Source organism: Maylandia zebra, linkage group LG3 (assembly GCF_041146795.1).
Source record: "Maylandia zebra isolate NMK-2024a linkage group LG3, Mzebra_GT3a, whole genome shotgun sequence".
Classification (NCBI taxonomy): Eukaryota; Metazoa; Chordata; class Actinopteri; order Cichliformes; family Cichlidae; genus Maylandia; species Maylandia zebra.
Window position 1 is genome coordinate 45,919,037 of NC_135169.1, and position 24,692 is coordinate 45,943,728.

The window sequence follows — 24,692 nt, forward strand, 5'->3', positions numbered from 1 at the left end:
TATACTTGCTTTTCTAATATTTTATATTCATATTATGATCACTATCAACCTCTTAAATTCGTGAATCTGTTACACCCAAAACCTGAAAAAGAAAGTTCAAAGTTCTTTTATTCAAATTCTAGACAGTCAGAAGGGACACATCAAGGGCACAGCGCAGGGAACATGAGTCATTTTTACCAAGATACTGTAGCCTGAGGGTAGCAGATAAGTGCACTCAATATAGTTCGCTACGAGTCAGAACAGTGACATTTATGTTCCTGGTGCTGCGAGCTGCTACCTGTGAAAATTTGTTCCGAGAAAATCTGCTCACGCGGGGTTGTTTTTGGTCCAAAAGCGAGCCACACAAGACTGGAATTTAGCCTCTTTTTCCTGCTATCATTTGTCAAGAGAGGAACTGCTACAGCCTTGAGAGACAATGCGAAGAGCCACAGATGAATGATTCAAACAACATGCATTGTTTTCCATGAAGGATGGAGGATACACATGCTGCATCCTTAAATATTAGGACAAAACAAAAAGAAAAGTGCCTTTAGTTCAAATAAATCAAAGGAGAAAGGCGTGCAGAGGGCTTTGAGGCATTTGCTTAGCGTGTGCATAAAGGCGAAACCTTTTGTTTCCGTGTGTGTGTCTGTGTTGATGCGTGTGTTTGTGTGTGTGTGTCCCTCTTCATCCTGAGGGTTTTCTTTGCTGATTGTGACGATAACAGTGACGATCATCGCCTGCTCTGCATCACTGAAAGTGTAACGCTGCCATTCTGCCGCTCATTCATCACTGTCGCTCCACTGCTTTCGTTCATAACCAGCAAACTCTCGTAGCGAGAGGCTGTCAAGTAAGAGACATTGTAATTCTTTTCATTAGCATCTGCCATCAGGACAGCTAAGGCCTAGCAGCCTAACAATGCGTCAACTGAAGCTAGACAGCGTGCAGTGTATTGAAGTGAACGCTCGATTTATTCGGAGGAGGAGCGGTGGAGGCTTGGTTTTTAAGGTGAGGTTGTGGCATCCTGTATATGCCCACACACTTCCACGCCTCAATGAGAAATGTTTGATCTGTATAGAAGTTAGTGACTATGGTGTGGTAAACAGTCCATCCACAACTCCTGCAGGCAGCTCTCTAAACAGCAGCGGTAACCTCTGGGAGGAGGACAGCAGAGACCGCTATATCTGCATCCTCAAGTGTTGCCATTAGCTGGCAGCTCTGGCCATGCCTCCAACACAACCACCGCAACCCACCGTCACTTATGTCAGCAGATGGACATCAAATGGGTAACAGTCTACGGAACAGCCACCAGCTATGCCAACTGGCTAGGCTCATTATGTTTGACTGACTGAGATCTGTGCCTTTTTTGTGTGTCTGTGTGTGTGTTTGTTCCAGCTCCAGAGGGAAATATGTGTGTTTTATAACAACCCACATCATTATACAGTACAGCCACAGCGATAACACTTCAGCATGTTGGCCAACACAGCCACAACTGCTGCTGCTGCTGCCTCCTCTGCCAGCATTACCATTCAACTGGTCCTTCTCAAGCTAGTTGTTAGGGCTTCGGCTGACAGCTCATACTAATATATGTGGTGGTGTGTCAGCCAATACTAATGTGACTAGAACAGCAGGGAAGAGGGAGCATATAGCAGATGTTAGAAGTGCAAAATAGAGATGGTGCTGTTGTAATGTTGTGGCATCCCTCTCCCCGCCTTACTCTCCCGGCTCCGCAGTCTGTCCCTTCACAGCCCACTTTCTTGAAAAGCTCTCCTATTTACTCTTTAGCATGTTTCCTCCACTCTTTCAGTTTTTTTTTTTTCCAGAGTGCGACATCTGTGGTCACTTGACTATAGGAGCACACTTCATCCTTCTCTCGCTCTGCATGTGTCTGAGGTAAGAGAGCAGGGACAGCAGCATGCCCGCCTGCCTCCACCTGCACCTTGACCTGGACCTTGTTTGCAATTCTGTGGGTTTACTGTAGAGTACTGGCCAAGACGTGGCCAGCCCTGCCATTGAGATACTGTCAATATTATCTCACTCAAATCTCTCTCTCTCTCTCATATATATATATATATATATATATATATATATATATATATATATATATATATATATATATATATATATATATATATATATTTTAGGGGTGCAACGATACACAAAATTCACGGTTCGGTTCAATTCGATACTTTGGTGTCACGGTTCGATATTTTTTCGATACAAAAAAATGTTCATGCATTTTTAATTTGTCATTTATTAAAATTATAAATATATATTTTAACTCAAAAGTACAGTTTTTAAATTTAACCCTAACCCTTGTGCGTGTTTTTTATTTTGACAGCGAATGCGCACCTGCGGACCACTTATGTGCAGCCCTGGTTATTTAGCTCGTCATATTGCAGCCACAGAAATTATTTTGTCCATGAAACCATAAAGCTGCACTTTCTTTTTGCCTTATAGTCTGATTTGTCATAACTTCTCCGTTTTGTGGTAAGCTTTTCTTTGGCTGTCACTTCTTCACCCTGACCTGTCTTATTTGGCTCAGCAGAACTGAAATGCTTTTACACACGCACTCACATAAGCTCAGCGATTCTCTGCGCGATCAACCTCTCACATGTTTAAGCTTGCTGCGGGAGATTTCACTTGTCATGTTTGCATAGTAAGCTAACGATTAATAAGACGATGTCAGAGGAATTGGTGCGCAAATTATCATCACTCACAGATCAGTGCTGTCGCTCTCTATACACAGTTCGCACGATTGCAAAGTGAAAGCAAAAAAACAAGCGCAAATTCAAACGCGACTTCAATATGTCACATATTGACAGTGGCTCACCCAATGACATAATTACCCAGCTACATTTCTGAAAGAATGCAAAAGCATTGACATATATTTTTCCTACAATAGCCCGACGGGCAGGGCAGAGATAGATTTTGGTAGCCCGACTGAAAAAATCGCTAGCTCCAGGACGTTGGGCTAGCGATATTGCGAGCCCTGTATCTGATTGAGGAATCACTCATCTTTGGAAAAGAGAGTTTATTACAGAGAAATGTCTCTTTCCAAAATAAAAGCTATACTATCCGCTTCTTCTGGGCTATATTCTCAGCAGCATAAGGAGAATCATGTGCTAACAGCTGTCTAAATGACTCGGCTAAAGTTAGTAGCATGCTTGCTTTTTTTTGTCTGCTTCCACTTGTCTTTGCACTAGGATGATGTTGGCGTAAATGTGCAGTCATATTCGTTGTGTTCCCACTAGTGCTTTCAGGTTAATCTCGTTGAAATGACCTTAACGCCACAACACGGCAAATCTCCGTTAACGAGCTACCGCCGATCGCTCCGTGCATGGGGCTAGACGGCCAACACGTTAACGAGCTAACTGCGCTAACACACTAGTTCACACCCATGTAATTGAGCATTGCATGGCACATCCAACATACTGTTTTACTTTAGTCCATGACTCGCTTACCTTCAGGGTCATACGTCACATGAAAACCATAATAATTCCAAACGCCAGAACTGAATGAGGGTGGGGGAGGTGCCCTGCGCTCTTCCTTCTGACGATGCTGTCTGTGTTGAGCGCTCAGTGGATCTGCGCTCGACAGTGCAGCCTAGGCGGAGTAGTCGAACACAGATTCACTGAGCGCTCAACACAGACAGCATCGTCAGAAGGAAAATTGATAAAATAAATTACAAATGTTGTATTGTTCGATACATATGCGTACCAAACCGAAAGCACTGTATCGAACGGTTCAATATCGATACGAATATCGTTGCACCCCTAATATATATATATCTATATATATATATTGTGTATAGAGAGCGACAGCACTGATCTGTGAGTGATGATAATTTGTGCACCAATTCCTCTGACATCGTCTTATTAATTGTTAGCTTACTATGCAAACATGACAAGTGAAATCTCCCGCAGCTTAAACATGTGAGAGGTTGATCGCGCAGAGAATCGCTGAGCTTATGTGAGTGAGTGTGTAAAAGCAGCAGGATGTATATTTGACTACGATGACCTGGATGACTGAGAACCTTCACAGACAGATATATATTTTAGTTCTGCTGAGCCAAATAAGACAGGTCAGGGTGAAGAAGTGACAGCCAAAGAAAAGCTCACCACAAAACGGAGAAGTTATGACAAATCAGACTATAAGGCAAAAAGAAAGTGCAGCTTTATGGTTTCATGGACAAAAGAATTTCTGTGGCTGCAATATGACAAGCTAAATAACCAGGGCTGCACATAAGTGGTCCGCAGGTGCGCATTCGCTGTCAAAATAAAAAACACGCACAAGGGTGAGGGTTAAATTTAAAAACTGTACTTTTGAGTTAAAATATATATTTATAATTTTAATAAATGACAAATTAAAAAGGCATGAACATTTTTTTGTATCGAAATAATATCGAACCGTGACACCAAAGTATCGAACCGAACCGAACCGTGAATTTTGTGTATCGTTGCACCCCTAATATATATATATATATCTCTATCTATATCTATCTCTCTATATCTATATCTCTATCTTACTATCTATCTATCTATCTATCTATCTATCTATATATATATATATATATATATATATATATATATATATATATATATATATATATATATGTGTGTATGTGTGTGTGTGTGTGTGTGTGTGTGTGTGTGTGTGTGTGTGTGTACACACACACAGGCCCCAAGGGCAGGTGTCCTGCAGGTTTTAGATGTGTCCTTGATCCAACGCAGCTGATTTAAATGGCTAAATTATGCACTTAACATGTCTTGAAGTTCTCCAGATGCCTGGTAATGAACTAATCATTTGATTCAGGTGTGTTGACCCAGGGTGAGATCTAAAACCTGCAGGACACCGGCCCTTGAGGCCTGGAGTTGCTCACCCCTGTTGTAAATGATACACGGGTTGGGCAATTCATTTCCTGAAGCACCGACATGAGAAACTGGGAAGCTGTCAAATGCTTTGACTGCTCAGGTAGAACAGAAAAACACTACAACCAGTTCATTGACCAGTGAGTTGAACCCAATTCTGCTCAATATTACTTTGATCTCTTTTTAAGCTTCATGGTGCGATCCTCCACAACAGTTGTAGTTTCTCATGTTGCCCTTTGGAAACATTTATTACCCAGCCTTTACTATAATATGACTAAACTATTTCCTATAAGTTTATTTAAATTACAGAGTCGGTCCCAGACTAGTGGTTCTTTAATCCGAAGGGCAACTGCCAGGAGACTCAACACCTTCGTAGATCATCGTGGCAGTGACAGGGAGAGATACATTGGTCATGTGTCAACAGAAGCAGTGCCAGATATATGATGCATTTAATCCAACCCGTTGCTGACCCCGCTGCTGTTGAGTCCATCAAAACTGTATTATGCTTTCTATTAAGGACTTGATTGTGCAATACAGTTCAACAGAGTTCCAAACCTCTGCATGTTTTCTGTTTAAGAGGAAATGTTGAGCTGGAGCCAGTCTGCTCTGTGAAACCGTCAGTGGGATGTTAGCTATCCCGATAGCTGGCCGATGGGTGTTCTGGGTGGTTTCTCACAGTCTCTGTGTCTTCCTTTGGCTTTTATCTTTCTAAAGAAATAAGAGGAGTAAATGTTCATTGATCTTGGCCGGTGGTCAGCCTGGTTCTAGCAGGGGGTAGGAGGAGCAGTGATGTGAAGGTTGCTGCTGCTGTCGGCAGGAGACTCGGAGAGCAAAGTTTTTGGTTCTCACCCCCCTCCCCTCCATAAAAATGTGTCGGATCATTCGACCTTGATCTAACCTTAATGAGTGCTGAACGCCTCACGTTGATAGACGGCCCGAGGGTTTGAAGACAAGCACAAGGCAGAAAAAAATGAGGAGTGTGCAAGCTTGTGTGAGTGTGAGAGTGAGTGAGAGATTAACAAGTGACAAACAGCAGAAAATGCTGCAATATGAAGAAATAGAGGAAGAGGGAGGAAGAAAAGAAGTAAGACGAATAACAGCTCTAAAACCTTATCTCCATCTTGCACCCCGGCCATCAAAGATCTCTTTCACCAGTTTCAAAGAAGAGAGACGGGCCTCTGTGGTGGCACTGTGGGAGAGCAGCACTCTGTGAGAATAGCAACAAAACAAGACACACTGGCAGGCTGAGCACACAACATGGAGCTACGCACATCACAGAACAGTCTCTAGAATATAAACTCTTACCTTTAAATGCAAAGGCCCCATGTGTGTTAATGTGTGAGGGAAAGAACCTCCTACTTCACTGTATATACCGGAAAAGACGAGACAGGCTGGTGCTTAGGCTTGCAAGTTTCTAATGGAATAAAATATCTGGTCATAATGATTTCATGTCAAGCTTCTGCACAGCACCAGGGAACATTGTTTATTTGGCTTTATCATGGATAAAGAAAAAATGCAGCCTGCAGCATTTTGGGCATTGCAGCAATCAATATGGTGATGTCATTTGTTTATTTTATTTACTTACTTATTTATTTATTTATTATATTTATTACCTATACAAGAATATGTGCTGGTGCATTCTTACAAACAACTGGAACTGAGGGGGAAAAAAAGAAGACCTTCACGTTTGAAATCTTTGAGGGGCTTAGCCTTCCAAAATGATGCTGCCATAGCAACGACACAGAGTCCGTTACAAAAAAAAGAAGAAGAAAACATCCAGACTCCTCTGAAGCAGATGAATGACTGCCACAGATGGATGCCGAAGAAAAATAAATGGATATGTCAATGAGAAATGAGGCATTAAAGGAGTCGTGCAGAGTATATATGATAATACAAAAGCCTACTGTCATTATCAGAGAGCGCAAGCAGTCCAAAACTCATCTTACATCATGTGTAGAGAGCAGTGTCCTATTAGTGCTGGTCTACTGGACAAACACATCGGCAACGAGCGAGAGTCCATTTACACTTGTTTTTTGTCAATAATTACAAGTAAACAATTCACTTCTTTCTAATTGGCGCACACAGTGGTGCCTGCGTCCTCCCTGTCCTTGTACTGTACCTGTGTCAAAGTGGACCGATTCTCATTGTTATCATTATTATTTGTCCTCTGCCATATGTCTACAATCCATTTGATCCAAAAAGCCTTGATTTCAGCCTGGTCAAACACTCAGTTTTAGACAGTTTTTTCTACTAGTGGCTCTGTGTGACCTCACTGAGAGGGGCCCGCCCTCATTTAAACATTCAGCTCACAAACCCCTCACATCTGCAGTTTGCAAAGAACTGCCAATAAGAAGAGCTTTTGCTCGCAGGGAGGGGCGGGGCAGTCGAAGCCTGCTGGACAAGATTATATTGCCAGCATGTTTGAGTACAGTAACAACACACCAGTTTGGATTGTGCTCATGTGTCCAATAAACTAACAAGCGATCCAGAAAACCATGCTAGGTAATCTAGCTGTGCGTCACCCGCTCTTCACAGAAACCAATGCACTTTAGTGTTTGCGCACTCTGACTATTAAACATTTTGTAATGCCCATCTGTTTGTCAATTCAGACGCTGCAAAGCGCCATTTATTCCATTTCTTACTTTGATCCATCAGCTTGCTAATTTTGTCCTTTTTTGTAATCTGCCGCAGCGACGCACCTCCACTAACGTATTAGCAACGACCTGTGTCTGGACTGACAGGAGCCACTCTACCTCAAGAACTAAGAAGAGGCACGTTCCCATTTTAATCAGCCTCTTCCAATTCTTCAAGCTTTTCTGGTTTAAAGAGCGGATCCACTGTTGAGCTAGTCCGTTTCAACAGCGTCACAGTCAATCAGTAAAACAGAGAAAACAGGTTCGGCTTGTGATTAGCAGTAACCCGGATGAGATCACAACGACTGGTCATCAATTTAGAATGTGCTTACAGGCCACGTAGTCCTGTGAAGGCGTAATGAGATTCAGTGATACATCCATTAACTCTATGTTCCACGCTCCTCTGAGTCTTAGATCCTTCATATGTGCAAACAGGCTGCCACAGTTATTTAATATTTCCCTGTTATACATCCAATAATTGTCCAGTTTGTCACAGTGCTTAAAGTTAGCTGGAGAGTGGAAGGCAAATTCACATGTATGCAGATTTTAATTTCTTCCAGTAGTCCTAAAAATGTCTTCATGCGCCTTCAAAGTACCGAGTGACACACATACAAACTTCTTCTAACAGAAGGAAGGTATGAACAACAGCACCTCCCTGAGGACTTCTGTGTACAGCCAGCTTTACTAATTCATTCCAACTTTGCTAGACAAACATTTAATTTCCCCAGCATTCATCAGATGAGTCTCCAGTTCTCCAGACAGCGCATCAACTGTCATAACGCTGAAGATCTCGCAGCCTAAAATTAGCAGCAGCTCCGATTACTCCACAGCGAGAAGGCTTCCTAACCCACTGGGAAACCTGCTGTCACTGATTTGTCAATAGCAAAAAATAAACAGTGAGGGACAAAATCAGACGCAGTAACACTGACAGGTAGGGCTTTTTAAAGCGCTGTGAAAGCGTGTGATCGTGATGACCATTTCATCGCACTCTGTCACAACACCGCCCTGCATCTGTTGACTGCTTAGCGACCCGTGCTAGGAGACATCAATCTACCCGTCGGCATGCTTTGAACACTTCAGCCCCATCTGCCTCTGGCTCTGCTGCATCTTGCCCGGGAGGGCTGGCATTGAGCAATGATTTTATGGGTTCTGCATGCATTTGATAAGGACACACACACACACAGAAACACCAATAAAAAATGTATGATTTCTTGCAAACAAAAGTATATAACAAGTTCCCATAAATGGATGAACAGTATATGGCAGAAACACTCAATCGTATCTTGTGGAGCTGTGGTCAGTCAAAGAAAATCTATTTGTAAAATGATACTGTACAATGCTTCAACCAAAAATCTGCTTAACTGAATCGACAGCAGAGCACTGACTGCATTCTACCTGCTCTCCTGCTTTACCTCAATGAATTATAGATAAACATAAAAACCCAGCATATTAAATCATTTTAACCTAGTTATTTTACACTAAAGCAACACCAATGGACAGCTGACCTTCTGCCCATGTTTGTAAGATTTCCAAAAACAGAACTACGGTAACCGGTGATCCCAACACAAGATGAAGATGGCTAACAGGCCCCATTACATGCTTTTCTGTTTTTAAGGGGAGAGAAGGCTTCACATCCAGCTCGGTCTGGGTCTAGCTGCTGCTACTGGCAAATTCCAGAACTGGAGAAGATGCTAAATGCCAAAGACACTGAAATATGTGCCAACTCTGATATATTTACTCCCAAAGCCTCAGGCCTGAAGCACAAAAGTTGGCCAGCCATTTTCAGAGGATATACTGTTTTGTTTGTTGAAGTGAGATATAGCTGACGCTTGACTCTTTGGCCTTTTTGGGGTTTTTTCCTCAGAAAAAAAATGTTATGCAGACAGTCTTATTTAACATGTCCCTCTTTTCCAATAATCTGTGGTTCTGAGAAACAGCCCATGTATGGACAGGTAAAACAAATGATTTTAACCGGAGAGTATCAAAGGCGGACACAGCTTCCGGGTCTACAAAGGGAAGCCAACACAAAGTGCTTTCAACCTGCATTCTTTCCAATGGCAGGCAAGGTGTGACTTTTCTGGTTGTGTTGAAGTCTACACAACCACAAAACAGTGCTTGGCCCCTTTTGCCTTTGACCTCAGTACACTTCCCTTTGTCCACTTTGCAAAGCTAACAATGAACAGAACTTTCCATTTGATCAATTATGGTCATTCTAAGAGGCAGAAAGAATGATTATTCTGGACATGCTCATTTGCTCAGGATTTGAGATTAACAAGCTTTTATCCAATAAGTTTGTTCAGTTAGGGTGTTTTAAGAGAAAAATCCAAGCAAACAAAAATGCATGACTACAAACCACATGAGAATGAGTCCCCTCATTGGACAGATGGAGTTTGTTTGGAACCATACCGAGACCACCTCCTCCAAAGGATCTTGGTGGATCCACCTTTTGCTCTGTCTCAGACCAGCTTCAGCCACCCCCAAGACCGTATACTGGGTAAATGGTCATGGATCCAACCCAGAGTGCTGCTAATGTAACGTTTCCTTCAGAGGTTATACCTCTGGCTGTCCAACCAATCAGAATATGATCATATGTGACTCAACCCGACCAGCAAACCTCGAGATGACAGCGATAACATCTAGAGGCCGACTAATGCCAATTTTTTAAGGGTAAAAGATTCTGATCTTCATATACATATTTATACTTACATTTATACACTCTGCAATGCCAGGTGCTCAGCTGCAATGAGCACCGAGAGCATTGTAACAATGGAGCTAGGATGTACTAATGTCTTTCCCTCTATTTCATTTTTATCTCTCTCTGTGTGTACGTATTGCTCGCTCACACAAATGTCTGCAATTCCTCAACAGACTGCATTAGCACGCCACCTTTATCCCCCTTAAACATCTCGGCGGGTCTTCAAAGTTTCTAGCTGGTTGCCGGCGAGGTAAATAACAACTCCTCTGTGACAACATCTATTTAGCACAAGGACACATTTCCACATATTTCCCTCTGCCTCCATTTAAATGCTTTCTCCCCACAGAGGAGATGTCCCTATCTGCTATATAGGGCAGGATAGCTGCCTAAACCAAGGAGAGCCTTCCCCTTCTCTGCTGTAGATAAGAACAGAGGTCTTCTTGTCCCTGTTGAATTCTATCATCTAGAAGGCCCTGCTGATCCGAATGCCCCACAACATCAGCCACAGCATATAAATGCACCCCATTCTTCGTGCTGTGTGTCTGTGTGCATTTATCTGTGTGTGTGTGCGTGTTTGTAGGGGAGCATTTAGGGGAATATGTTCTCATGGCCAAGGCGCTTCCTGGGGTCTTTTGAGAATAAAGGTCAGATGAAAACAGGCTCAATTTAAGTTGCTTGCGAGAATTCCCATGGTTTCCTCCTTCATCTCTATCTTCCAGATAATGCCAAAAAAAAAAAGGCACAATGAGCAATTCTCTGCAATCTCAGAGAAGCTCTATTGATTAGAAAATGCTACAAATGCTGCATGTAATCCAGGGGCACAGGAATAAGCTGAGCCTGACCGAATGGCAGCCTCTGTTTCTCTCATCCCACCAGAAGAGCTCTGAGTGCAGGTCCCTCATTAATGACACAGCGGATGCATCTTCTGTGTGATTATGGAGGAGCTCATCTGCACGAAGTGTGGTTCATTCTCAACAGGTCCACAGCAAATATACATACTTTTTTTTTTTTTAAAGCATGCTGGGGGGAAAAGACTGCAAGTAACACAACATATAATTCATTCCAGGCATGTTTTTTTTAGGGGTGGGGGTCAATGCATCCTCTCACTCAGCTGCTGACACACACTTTAGATATGAATCAAATTCGAAGAATTTTCAGTGAGAATAACCTCAATCAGCATCCACCGTGTAAACCTCAGCCTACCTGTTAACGTGGGATCCACGGGTGCTGGTAGGGCGCCAGATTCCCACTGCTGTTCTCTTCAGATTTCGTCCTTCTCCTTAAACCTTCCGCCAGCTCGCGGGAAAAACAAAGATAAAAATGAAAACAAATAAAAAAAAAAAAGAAAATAGCTCAAATACTTTGGGGAGGGAGGAGAGGGGGGAGGTCCCCCTCGGCAGAGCTCTACCTCGTTCAGTCCAACCGGGCCGGCAGGTGGGACTTCATGGCTGGAGACGATGACAGAGTGGAGACTGAATCCCAAAAATAAAGCTGCCTCTACTGCAATACCCACCACAAACAGCTCGGTTTAGTAGGATTCTCCATACGAGCAGCCGAGCTCGGGTTGGTCCCCGCAAGAAATGAATTTCTCTGCTGACAGTCCAGCGTGCCACAGGACCAATGTCTCTTTTTATCGAGGCCTTTAAACTGCAAAATAACCCCGAAATAACCCGGACGTGTCTGCGGGGACTCGGCGGATTTGACAGCCGGAAAGTATCACCTGTGTTGACCAGTGGTCTCAGCTACTCAGGTTTACTCTCTCGGACTGTGTTTTCTTCTTATTTTCCTAGGACGTCGACGATAAATCCAAAATAAATCCCAGTAAAGACAGCCAAGACGCTGCCGAGCTTCCGGCTCGGCTCGCTTTAGCTTGTATCAGAAACGGCGGACGCACAAATCGCGGTGCTCCAGCAGTCTTGAAGAGAAGGATGCTGCCTCTGCCGCTGCTGCTGCTGCGAGGATGCCGTGACCGCTCCGGCTGGCCGTCGCGCGCTCGCGCACGTGCGCACCCTCGTAAGGCACGCACGCAGGCAGGCAGCTACGCTCGTCCCCGGCGTGTGACGCGCGCCGCAGTGTCCTCCCTAGCAAGCCGGTCGCCCTGGCAACGCTTTCCTCTGACCTCAATATGGTCGCTTTTTCTATTAAAGCGTGTGGCGTTCAGCGTGCTTTCGTTGACATATTCACTTGCTAGTGACAATAGGTGTTAATCCGCCCTCTTGTATAAAGGGTGTTCCTTCTTCTCTTCAAGGGGACTAAAAAAATAGTGCTGAGGAGTTTCTTTTTTTTTTGTCGGCATCACTCTCCTCCTTTCCTACGCTCGCACCCAGCCCGGCAGAGCTGCATCATCATGACGTCAGAGGATATTAAAGGGATACTATCCCATTTTTTTTACATCCTCTCCTCCATCACTCTGCATCTTTCTTTCCCTCTATCCCTTCACCATTCTCCTAACCTCCACCATTTCCTCATCCATCCACTTCAGTTCATACTGGCAGACTGGCTAGTGCTTACTGCAGAGACATATTTGAGGCGTGAATATCACATTGCCAGGGCCAAATGAGACAATAAACTAATTTTACAGTGAAATCGCGGGAGATAAAAATGATACTCCCGACTTCACCAGCTTGCATGATTATTTATTTTATATTTTACTTTAAGGGATAATAATCATCAAACATCCAGCACGGCTGGGTCCCTGATCTCATCAGTGCAGATGGTAATGGCAGTGTGGTGGCAGCACCTGCTCCTCTGGATGCAACACAGCCACATGCCTGTCTTATTACCGGGTTCGTAACACAGCCAAACATCTGCCTCCGTCACTATTCCACTGCAGAGCCATGTATCCACAGTTGGTGGCTGATGCCTGCCAGGAATTCCCAGCTCGCTGAATAAAACTTTTCTTTTTTTTTTTTTGCTCCATCGTCACCTTCTGCTGTTTGCAGTCACTTTAGTTAAAGTATAGTCTAACAACGGTAACCCCTAGGTACAGCCAGCTGATGCCTGTGCTCCCAGACAGATTTACAGCTTTACATCCGTTCACTATTCACATCCTCATAAACCACAGAGAAACAGGCTGTCTCTCCACCCATGTGGGGAGCTGATCTGTTGTCAGTCAGCCAAAACATCATGTCCACCCGTCTTGCTTTTTACCTTCAGACACCTCAAAAATGCCTGAGAGGAGGCGGAGAGAGAGAGGAGGAGGAAAGGGGGAGAGCGGACACTGTGGGGCTAAAATTTCCACTACTGAGACAAATGGTCCCTGCCGGTCGATGTTCATTCCCCCTTTTGACATCCCAAGGCCAATCTGAGGAGGCAGAGGGCCTGTAAATGCGTGTCTGCATGTACAGCCGTGATTTTGATGTCCTACACTTGATAGACCCTAGCCAGGCATCAGAGGTAATGGCCCACCAGGGAAACCTGATACCTGAGCCTGCATGGACCATCCATGCCTGCACGCAGCTCATTCCTAAAGCCGTGATGCTATTTTGTTAGAGGTCAGTTTTGCGGTTGTTAAGCCCCGGTGGGAGCTGCTGTCCTGAGCAGAATTCATGTGTTTATGTGTGTGTTCCAACATCATTAAAGCCGGTTGTGCTTGATTACTGCAGCTCTCTGCATAACTGACCAGTCAACCGCCCCTTTGATGTGCCCCTGGGGTCCCTGCAGACACCCACCTCAGATTCTTTTCTTCTATTGTCTGGATTTTCAAAAGAGAGCTACTTTAAAATGAAATAGTTGGTGCCCACAAGGGAAAACAATGCGTTGAGACTTACAGGGAATACATTGTTACACTGATGTGGGAAAAAAATAAGTACATCCAGTGGGGATTTTTTAACTTTTTCATCATATTTTTTCCATCAAAGTATGAATTCTGCATCTTAAATCTCAAAAAGAAGAGAGCACAGTTATAGAATGGCCTGTTCAAAGCCCAGATTTGAATCCAGCTGAAATGTTGGGGGATTTAAAATGAGTTGTATATGCAAGGAAAGCCATAAATCCTGCATATGAAGGGAATTTGAGTGATTCCAATCTTTTGACATCCAACATCTTAGCCACTCATTTATTTTTACTTCCATGTTTAGGATCAGTGTTAAAATTCTCAGCCTCATATTCTGAGCGTTTCACAGTCAGGCTGATCTCACTATCGTTCTTTATGTTGCCTAAAACTCTACCTAAGCTTTCCAGTGTATCGTAGCCGATTCTGTGGTTCAAAAATCAGGTAAGCTATGGATGCATCAGACTTTTGTATTATGCTTTTTTAATTTGTATTTCTTGCACGTGCAAGAAATATATCTGTATCACCTTTATTTCCAGTGGTCTTGATTTTGAATCCAGTTTTCTTTCTATTTTTGCTTTAAAAATCTGCCTTCAAAATCATTTATGCATGCTGTGTATCGACTTTACAACCTGCTTTGCTTGTTTAGAAGCAGAGGCTAAATTAATAACGGATACGACGCTAACTTAAGAGGCCAAAGTGTACATAGTTTTTTTCCACCAATGCTTTTTTACAGCTATTATCTTTAAATACACAAACAAAGGAAAAGCAAGCTTCTGTTCTTCAAGTACACTACTAAAAAGCTTGCAGTTTTTTCCACCAATAATTTTTTACATCCATTGACGTAAATCAGTTGAAGTAATTTTCTTTGTAGTGTTGTTTAGTACCACCGCAAAACTAACAATTTAGCTTGCACTTGCTACAAAATGTTCCTTTTGCACTACAGACAGTAACGCAAGTGTTTGAGTCCAAAGTGTACTTACTTATTTCACTGAATAATTTCACACACAGTAATAAATCTGTTGAATAAATAAGTGAAAAAAGCTAATTATCCTTATGCTACTGTTGAGGTAGACCACCAAGAACCTAAAAATGTCGTTGGAAAGTGTTACACTTTATTCAAAAACAATACGAGGATGTACGTACATGGCACTGTAAGGCACAGTAACACATGTCCACACCCTGTGGATTTAATATTCCATTAACAGGCAGGAACAACTGCTACATTCTTCAATATCACAATCAAATAATTTGTTTGCTCTGAGGTGTTTGCAATAATATGTCACTGCAATCTCATAAAGCCATTAACCTTTCTGTCTCAGGCACCCAGAGTATTTTCTCTCCGCCTAATTTACTTTCCAGCAACCTGACCCAGTAAGTATACCCACAAATCCCTTCTGTGTTTGCAGACTGAGACGTACGACACTGTCACACACTTTAAAACCGACTGTCCAGGAGAAATACGTTATTGGTCCCTAGTAATTAATTCACAACGACTGTAGTATGCACTCACCTATGTACACATAGTCGGAGGGTATTACTCCTCTGTGGGTAGGGAAGGCCTGCAAAAGTCTGTTCAAATAGCTGGCAACAAACTCAGAGCCAAGAGCTTTTAACTCACAAAGCTGTTTAGGGGAAAAGAGACAGAGCTACTACATGGCTGGACCTTAGCTTGGCAGGAGAAGCAGAGGGACTGCATGGTACAGACACTTTAAATGCACTCATTCTCCTCTTCTTCTCGCAACAGTAATTATCCTTCAGTCATACAGCGCAACAATGAAAGCTCAAAATCTTGCCCCTCTTATCCTCCCTCGGTGGCCTTATTCCATTCTCTGTAGCGTCACCATTACATCTTTAAGGCTGTTATATATCACACAGTGTCTGCTCTTTACTGCTAAAATTGTCCCAGATAACCTTTGTTGACTTGTGCATTGCTTCACTTTCCTTCTCTTCAGTCTTTATACCTCCGTGTTGGCTGTGAGGCACCTGCCTCAATCAGCTTCCTGCTCTTTACCTCCTGGTGTCATGCTGTGTTTCACACACTCACATTCTCACTTATTACTATAAAGGTTGTTGTTGTTGTTTTTTTACCAGAGAGTTATTTATTGGAAGTGTTGCTCTGCTGCAGATTGCGATGTATGAGTCAAGTATAGCATAGAAAGATAGCTTAAGTATTAGTTAGATCTGTGGAGCACGGTGTCATTGTCCATTCTCAGTATACACTGGAGATAAAAGATGGAGTAGTCGCTGTGAATGGTCTAGCATTGGCTATGGGTGTCAGCTAACGCTAGCTATTTGGTTGCATTCAGGCATTTTAACATGGAAGCTAACAGGGTTTGAAACACTTATGGAGCCAGCCGTAAGTGTTCACGAGACTCATTAAAAGTCTTTGGCACCCAGAGGTTGTGTACTTATTTTCATGAAGAAAAAGGTATTTCCTCTTTGTCACATTACTGATGTGTTACGATCAAGGGTAATAAACGCTACCTGCTAGCCAAAACTAGCACTAGACTAGCATGGTTTTTATATGGGCTACAGAACTTTAAACTGCATGCTGAGGAAGCTTAATTGCAATAAATGTATATTGATAATTTATCACATTGCACAAACACATCTTGGTTGCACATCTTACAACAGTAATCTTTCCTTTAATACCTGAAGTTGGAAGATTTCTGAGTCATGAAATGAAATGATCATGATGTTTATAAGCTAGGGTTTTTTGTTTTTTTTTAAGCCTTGAAAAAAATATCAAGCTTGGCTGATTATTTAGCTTATAATATTTAGTGTTTATGTTGTGTTTTTTTTTAAATAAATAATGGAGCGGTCAAGTCAAGTCAAGTCAAGTTGGCTTTATTGTCACTTCAACCATATACAGTTTAACAGTACACAGTGAGGCGAAACAACGTTCCTCCAGGAACCAAGGTGCTACATGCAACATAAATTTACAACATAAATTAACAGAAAACACTAAACTAGCTAACTAAGAGGCCTAGTTAGCTGTAAGTCCACATTAATAGATGCATGAAACGTTTCGGTCTCTACGAGTTCCTGATAGTAATAACCTGTTTCTTTAGCCACTGCTGTAGGTAGTGTAGAGCAGCTTGTGTCTGGGAGCTCATCACAATGTCACATACATGCATTGTTATCTCTGTGATAATAAAAGTGTTTACTATAGACTCGGGATGTGTTTGGGAGTTGTTTTTCCATGTTAAGGTTGAGAAAGATGCTGGCCTCCTCCCGAAGCTGCTAAATCAATACATTCAAGGTTAAGTGAGATCTAGAGAGGAAATGAATCCAGTATGTTGTACAAGATGTTGTAATAATTGCTAAGAGCATAACTGTCTCTGCAGAGAAACCAATACTTCTACACCACAAACCTCAGAAGGCTTATGACCTGCTGAGGTTTCTGTTGATTTATTTACCTGCTTTCTGTCTTCCCTCCATTTCCCACCCTCACCCAGAAACCCTCTGCCAGCCTCTCCTCTTACCACTAAGTCTCCTTCCCTCCATCCAGCTATCGTCCCTCCCTCCGACCCTGCTTTCTGATATCTCTGCTCCTCAGCAAGCTTTCACCCCCTTGGGGTCGGGGATCGTATCCCTCTCCTCTGATCTGAAGCAGCAGGGAGCCCAGCAGATTAGTTCTGAAGTAGCAAAGCTTGCATTGGTTCCCATCATATGCCGCACCTTCTCTCGCTCTCTGTAGCAGTATCTCAGTGCCACACGCAAACACATGCACATCCTATTAGCTGGAGAGGCATCTGTTTTTAATTGTACCCATCTGAGCACTGGCATAGTTTCCACATCCATGAATCGGCCAGAGCTAATTGCAGCACCACATGTCCCTTCGATGCAGGCTGTTGCACTGAGATATAAAGAAAGAGAAGGAGAGAAGCCTGCACAGTGTGACTTTGCATTTTTCATTGACTCCTCCGAACTTAAAACTTTATGGCCTAGTGATCACATATGCACGTGTAGTTTTTATTAACATTAATAGGTTCATATGTTGCAACGGTGAGTGAGAGAGGCTTCTGAGAGAGGAAGTCTGGACGCATGCATTATTCATGGTAAGGAGGTAGTAAACTCACATAATGAACAAGCGAACATGTGCTCGATTGATGCAAGTATTGAGCTTCCCAACACTTTATAGTGCAAATGGACAGCAGCATATGTTCAGCTCATACAGATGGCACACATACGGTATACAGAATGGAATACACCCCTGTAATTAAATAAACCACATGATCTCCAAACCGGACAGTAGAATAATATCTGATAAACTCAAAGTAGAGACCTCACTGCAGAACTCATCACACCTTTATTAAAGCCATTTGCTTTTTCTGTACTTCATATGACCACTTTAATTTTTGGTGACAGACTCAGACCTCTTTAGCCTGGAGGATAACCGGTTTTAAAGTGAAGCCAGTGCAGGTCCTTTACTGGTGCAAAAAGAAAAAGCAGTCCCTTCTTTTTAAAATTGGAAAAATGCTTGTAGAAATTCCCAACTTTAACAATCAAAATGTTTACAGCCTGGTACAATAAATATGTTGGTTTATATGAATATGTTCCTTCTTCATAACAGCTGTACATGGATGACTTTTTCTAACTCATCTATTTAGATGCCAATGCATGCAGCTGATCCAAGTATAAGAGGCCTCACTCTGGTAGTTAGAGCTTCGTTGTAAAGTCGACCTCTTGAACGTGTTTGTGCCTTCTTAGGAATTCTTTAATGGATTAATGCATCTCTAGCAATACAATTCAAGGTTTCTTTTTGCTTTTTGTTGTTAAAAACAAAGCTGCAGCATGTTTGTGGCTGTACAGATGACACGTTTTAGAGTTTTACCAATGCCGCCATCTTGGATTATTAAGGCACAGTGAGGACTTCCAATTTTCCCAGTTGAAAGTCCAACTTGAGGAGGTTAGGGTCCTGACTGAACTTGAAAATTCCAGCTTCAAATTTATGCACTGTTAACACTAATTAATAGGTTTTTAGGACATGAACTGGACCCATAAGGTTTGTTTGCTAGCATTAACTGTGCACCCATGTATCCTGGCTCCTGCAGTAGTAAATAGCAGTAGTAAAAACACCAAACAAGAAGAACCAAATGAGGAACAAACATTCAAACATATTCGGAGGGCTTAAGGGCTTCATAATATCACAGACTGTTCAAAAATAAATAAATAAAAAATATGGGTTGCTATGAGGTAGAGCCAGTCCAAGAAGTTTGTGCTTGCTTCTTGCTCTGTTTATATTTCTGCCTTTTTTTTTTCTTTTTTTTTTGGAAACTTGTGTGATTCTGGCAGTGTGCTTTGGGTTGTTACCGGGCAGGAATATTCCTCCACTGCGAGGTTTCTGGAGCCATCCTGTCAGCCTGTGTTTTTGCATATTCACAGGCATTTCTGGTGCCATCTATAAATGTCACATCATACATCACACTCATTCCTCTGAGCTTCATTGTGAGGAAAATGCATTTACTACAGCAGTCTTGGCTAGAAGTCCACTCCAACTAGGCCACGCCACATATTGAATAGTTTAACTGATACGTTTTCAGAGTAAGTTTTATCTTGTAGTTCTGTGCTACAGAGGGAGCAAGAGTTTGTTTTATTAATGTATTTTTTTTAATGTCACGCATATATGTTTAATTATACCATGCTCTATAAAGTCCATGAGCTGTCACAAAATTTAGATTTCAGCTAATAATCCCTGTACCTGCTAGGTTTGAAGCACTTGTCCATCTGTTTTCCACAGCAAGACTATCCAAGTAATGCAGTGCTGTCTGTGGCATTTTCAGAGGACAGCCATTGTGGCGCTAATGACTACAACTTCAGCAAGTTGTATGATTCGCAGATGTTGTGCAGTTGGTTGGTTTTTCTATAGAGAGGGTGTTTCTGAATTTAAGATTTAACCTGCTATTAATGTGTCAACCACAAGAGTTTAGCTTTTACTGCAACACCCACGACACATGCAAAGATCCATGAGCACATGGGAGCACATGCACCCACAGGATATAATAGCTGTAAGATTGATAATCCTGCCTGCACATATCTAGAGTGAACAGAAGACAGGGATTATGTGGTTATTTCAGCCACCGATCGAATAGTCATCCAGCAGTTAAATCATCTCAAGTAATCAGCATTGTGTTTTCCAAATGTAATGTTACAGGAGTTTATGAGCACAGCAGTGAGACTCTATAGGGAATCATAGTTTATGGCTTAATAACTAAAAGGAAAACTTAATAAATGTGCGTTTTGGGCCTCAGGCTGGCACACCTCTCACTATAGTGTTTGTCTCTGTTAAAATGCATTGTGTCATACAATATGTGGATTTTCAGGCCATCCATTATTCCAGCTGTTTTTGCCTGCCTTCTCTCACGTAGTGAAGTTCCTGTCAGGTCCTCTTGTTTCCTCTCCTCATCCCAAACAGTGCATGGTAGATGGCTTCCCCTTACCTCAGCCTGGTTCTGCTGGAGGTTTCCTCCTGTTAAAAGAGTTTTTCCTTCCCACTGTCGCCAAGTGGTTGCTCAAAGAGGGTTGTTTGCTATTTATTATTTTAAGGATCCACCTTACAGTGTATAAAGCACCTTGAGGTGACTCTTGTGATATGGTTGTTGTGAAAGCATCATTAGAATGAACAAGATGTAAAATAATCCTGCTGCCAGTGATTGCACCGATGTCGTCCAATGCAGATTTCACTGGCACTGGATGTCAATGAGTGTTGTCCGGATTGCTGGCCTTTGCAATATACTGGTGTGCCTGTCGAGCAAAACACAGCCTCTTTAGTTCAATACACTGTGCTGTCAGCTTATCTTCCCTTATGTTTTTGAACATTGTGAACTAACAACCCAGAGAAAAACTTGTAGAGCATATTTTCTAAGTATTGTATCAGCTATTACTGTTAGGTGACTTAAACGGGTGGATTTAGTAGCAGAAACACACACGGGCTCGGGATTGCGGTGGATCCGGATTTATTTACAGTACTAGGGGAATATTTACAAGGGATGGGGCTATGTACAGTGACAGGGTAAATGTGCGAGGAGACGGAGCCGAGCGGATGAAACAGAGCTGAGGTATGCGGGAGGATAGGTGGCGCACCGGAGCGACCTTAGGATGAGGGACAAACAGAGTTAGGGGATAGCGTCGAAAGTCAAGATTTAAACTTAGGTGAACGGGGAGAGTTGGAGAGCTTACTTGAAACACAGAAAATACAGGTATGGGCAGTGGTGACAGGCTGGTGCGAGGTAAATCTCTGTCACAGATCCGAGAAGGCCAATACCAAACGAAACAGGCAGGCGAGCAGGCGGCGAGACAGGCTGGTGCAGAGGGAAAGCAGGCAGGAAGACGGATCTTTAAACATATAGCTTAGTAGCGTGGAATCAACAGACTCTTGTGGAAGCGACAATACTCCGACACCAGACGTCCGTCACACAGCTCCATAAATGCTCCCACCAGTAGTGGTTTTTGATATGGGCGACACGGGCGGTTGCCCGGGGCGGCATCGTGGTGGGGGGTGGCATCACGGGCATCGGCAAAAAAAAAAAAAAAAAAAAAAAAATTGCTAGTACTCATGCTGCCGCAACATCATGCCAGCGCATATTGGGAACGGCATAGGCACCGATCAGTTTTCTATCGCCCATTTGCTGGGAGTAAGGGCGCCCTTCGTTTGCAAGGTGCGCCAGAGGGAGTGTTCGCCCAGGGCGCCAAACAGGCTAGGACCGCCACTGGCTCCCACTGATGAAGTCCGATGCGCCGCAGGTGTCCTGCCTACCTGTGCCGAAAAGGGAAACAAAACCCAGGAACAACAACACACATGCCCACCAGATCCTAATAATTACTGCACAAATCTCATTTTATATGTCACAATGGATGTATATAGCCATATATTTGATGGATTACAAGCATTCCTGTGAAGCTCATACAATTGCTCCTGTCCTGTCCTATGATTGTTCATCCTCACGGTGATCTCACTGTGAGAAACGCATGCTTTCCACCACAGCTTTCATGTAATTTCAGTCAAAGCTGAAATTACATGAAAGTAACCAATGAACTGAAAGTAACCAATGCCTTTATCAATCGTTTTTGCTATTTGGAGCCACTTGCCTGTGTTTCCATTTATTTATTTATTTATTTTAAACTCACTCCATGTCTCGACAGCAAAATTTATGTCCCGCAGTTTCATGACGACTCTTCAGGGATGCTGAGGCCATTCGCCAGTTGCTGAAGCCATTATTAGTAAATGCTGGCTCCAAATGAAACCCAAACCCTTGTTTTAATAAATATAAATAAGCAAAGCAAAATGCTAAACCTCTGTGCACACTGTATTCTAGCACATTTATATTGGTCCAACCAACTTTTATTTAAACTTATGTGCTCATTCTCAAATGGTGATGGGGGAGACTTTTGAGGAACCGGTCATCATGGGCCTTCTTGAGGACGAGCACTAATACCATCAGCAATGCTAGCATCCTCAGTGGGTCCCCTTCTTCATATCCATCATCAGGCTTTGCCTTTCCCAGTTTAGATCCCTAATGCTCCTGACATTTTTGTTAATTGTTGTAAAAGTTCACGCTCACTTTTAAGTTTCCATAACTGAACGTTTATTGATGAAAAAACAAACCCTTATGCACGTTGCTAAAGCTAAGTAGGCTAGCTAAAAATCGCACATTAGCTAACAGGAAGTCAGTGGAAGGACGTAAGTTCAAGGCTGCACCTTATGGCTAATCAGATCTTTTTTTCCCTTTAGTCTAAAACTATTTTTTAATAATGTATCTTTGTTTTTATAAATTATAGTATTCACTGTAAACATTAAAATTATAATAGCACACATGTGCCCCTTGAATTCACAGGTGTAACTAGTTTTTCCAATGATCATAGATTTTCTAACTTGTAAGTCATTCTTTCAAATCTGTATTGTCAATGAAGTTTTTCTGAAGTATTTGACCACATTGTCTAACCCCACTAGCCGTTTGTGGCAGCTATATGCTGACATGCAGTTATGCTTTACAGTTAAGTAACCTACAGCCTCGAGTGAAGTCAGAAACCTACAGGAGCTAACATGCAATTAAAATGTTAAAAGGCATTTTGTTAGCTATGCATAAGCCTTGAAGAAGAAAGTGGACGAGTCTTCGACGGTACTCTGATAGGAGCGTTAATTCCATGACTTTTGTTGGTCCTTTCATGTGACACGTTCTTATGTGTAATATCAGAGATTTTTAAATGGGCTGTTTTGAATTGCAGAACAATAAATGCTCGATTGTCTCTTTGCATTAACCCTTTGATTAACTGATGACCTATCTAGGTTAGGGTTTAGGGATAGGGTTTTAGCTTGGCTCCAGCTCCCTGTCACCCTGAGCTGGAGTTAATTGTGACAGATGGAATTATCTTATCAAAGAGTATGAACTAATTTGCTTTCTTGCTCCTTTTAACAAGTTTTTATTGGTCTTGATCTCATTGTACTCATCACATTAACTTTAAAGAGTCTTGGCAACATTGCTGCACTCACGTCCAGTGGGTCAAGAATTATGAGGTGATTAGCATTTGTGAATCCCCACCACCACTACCACCACCGACTTTGCTGAGACTTTGGAGGTAATAAAAGGCTCATTTCCAAGAGTTTCCAAGCAATTAGCAAAATAATGTCATTCATTTTCCACGAGTGACAGGTAATGTATGACTAACTGACTGCTTGATGTTAATTGATTGCCTTACTGACCCCAACCAAAGCAGAATAAAGGATGCCATTTAATAAAGCAGAACAAAGTGTGAAAATCAACATTTTCTATCATGCACGGGTTTCTAATACACACCAGCGTGCTCGCATTTCCATGTGTGACTGTACAGACGCCATTATGAATAATAAGCAGAATGAGACGCAGTTTTACCGGTTATTAGGCAGGCTTATCCTGGCCTGACATTTTGCTGAGTGTAATTGTTTTTGATGTATTTAATTCATCCACTGTCTGCCTTCCTTTTGTTTTCTTTTGCAGCTTGCTGCCTCGTGAGCAAAGCATTCAGAAACGGAGAGGCACCATAAGGAGCACAGCTAAATCAACATAATGAAAGCAGAAAGTGGCTCCTCTGGGAAGAGTATCCAGGTGATAGGCATCTCAACGACTCTATCACGAGCTATATCATTGTTCCAGATGGATGACGTTGAGCTTAAAGCAATAGTTTCCTTGCGATGTGTAAAACACTTAAAGTTTCCAGTGTTATTAGATTAGGTGATTAGATACTTTAATGGTCCCTGTGGGGGAAACTGGCTCTAGATAAGAATTAAACAGAAAGCACTAAAGATAATACTACATGCAATTTGTAAAAACGAGCACCTGAGTGAGTGTCTCACTCATTAGGAAAGGTGTTAATATAAGGAAATAAGGGCTAAGATAAGGGGAAAGAGCTAAAAGGAGCCAAAGTTTAAATCAGTGTATTTTTTATAAAACTGGTCGTGGTGACAAGGCTATGGAGAATTAACGTCCCGCTTTACTGTTTTAATCAATTCTATAATACCTTTTAATCTCTTTCAGTTCATTACTTGTGATTAAAGTCTTGCAATTTTACGGTTTTGTTCACTCCTGTTATTCTACTTTGTTTCCACATAAAGACTCATTTCCAGGAGCACCAGCAAATGAAAACTTTAATAAACCCACTTGTATCAACTGTCTTACACTAAGTGATACACAAGTGTAAGACCCAACACCAGACGCATTTTCTGGAGCTGGAGAAGACCAAATTAGAGTTGATAGAAGAGG

General features: G+C 42.3%; 1 protein-coding gene and 1 long non-coding RNA gene across 4 annotated transcripts in view; one reads left to right on the forward strand and one right to left on the reverse strand.

The window, feature by feature from the left end:
- The window catches only part of nlgn2a (neuroligin 2a), a 243,817-nt gene extending 231,405 nt beyond the window's left edge, over positions 1-12,412 (reverse strand). The window contains exons 1-2 of one of the 3 annotated variants that reach the window (XM_076881938.1): positions 11,587-12,409; positions 11,382-11,474 (exon numbers count right to left, since the gene is read on the reverse strand). The gene's annotated coding sequence lies outside the window, so the exon portion shown is untranslated. Of the gene's footprint in view, positions 1-11,381 lie in introns of all 3 variants that reach the window. The other 2 variants (XM_076881939.1, XM_076881937.1) reach the window with 2 other exon arrangements.
- LOC143416551 (uncharacterized) lies at positions 9,825-24,344 on the forward strand. The gene is made up of 3 exons (XR_013096943.1): positions 9,825-10,150; positions 10,352-10,428; positions 23,931-24,344. It is a non-coding gene; the product is annotated as an uncharacterized LOC143416551 (long non-coding RNA).
- Positions 24,345-24,692: the final 348 nt, after the last annotated feature.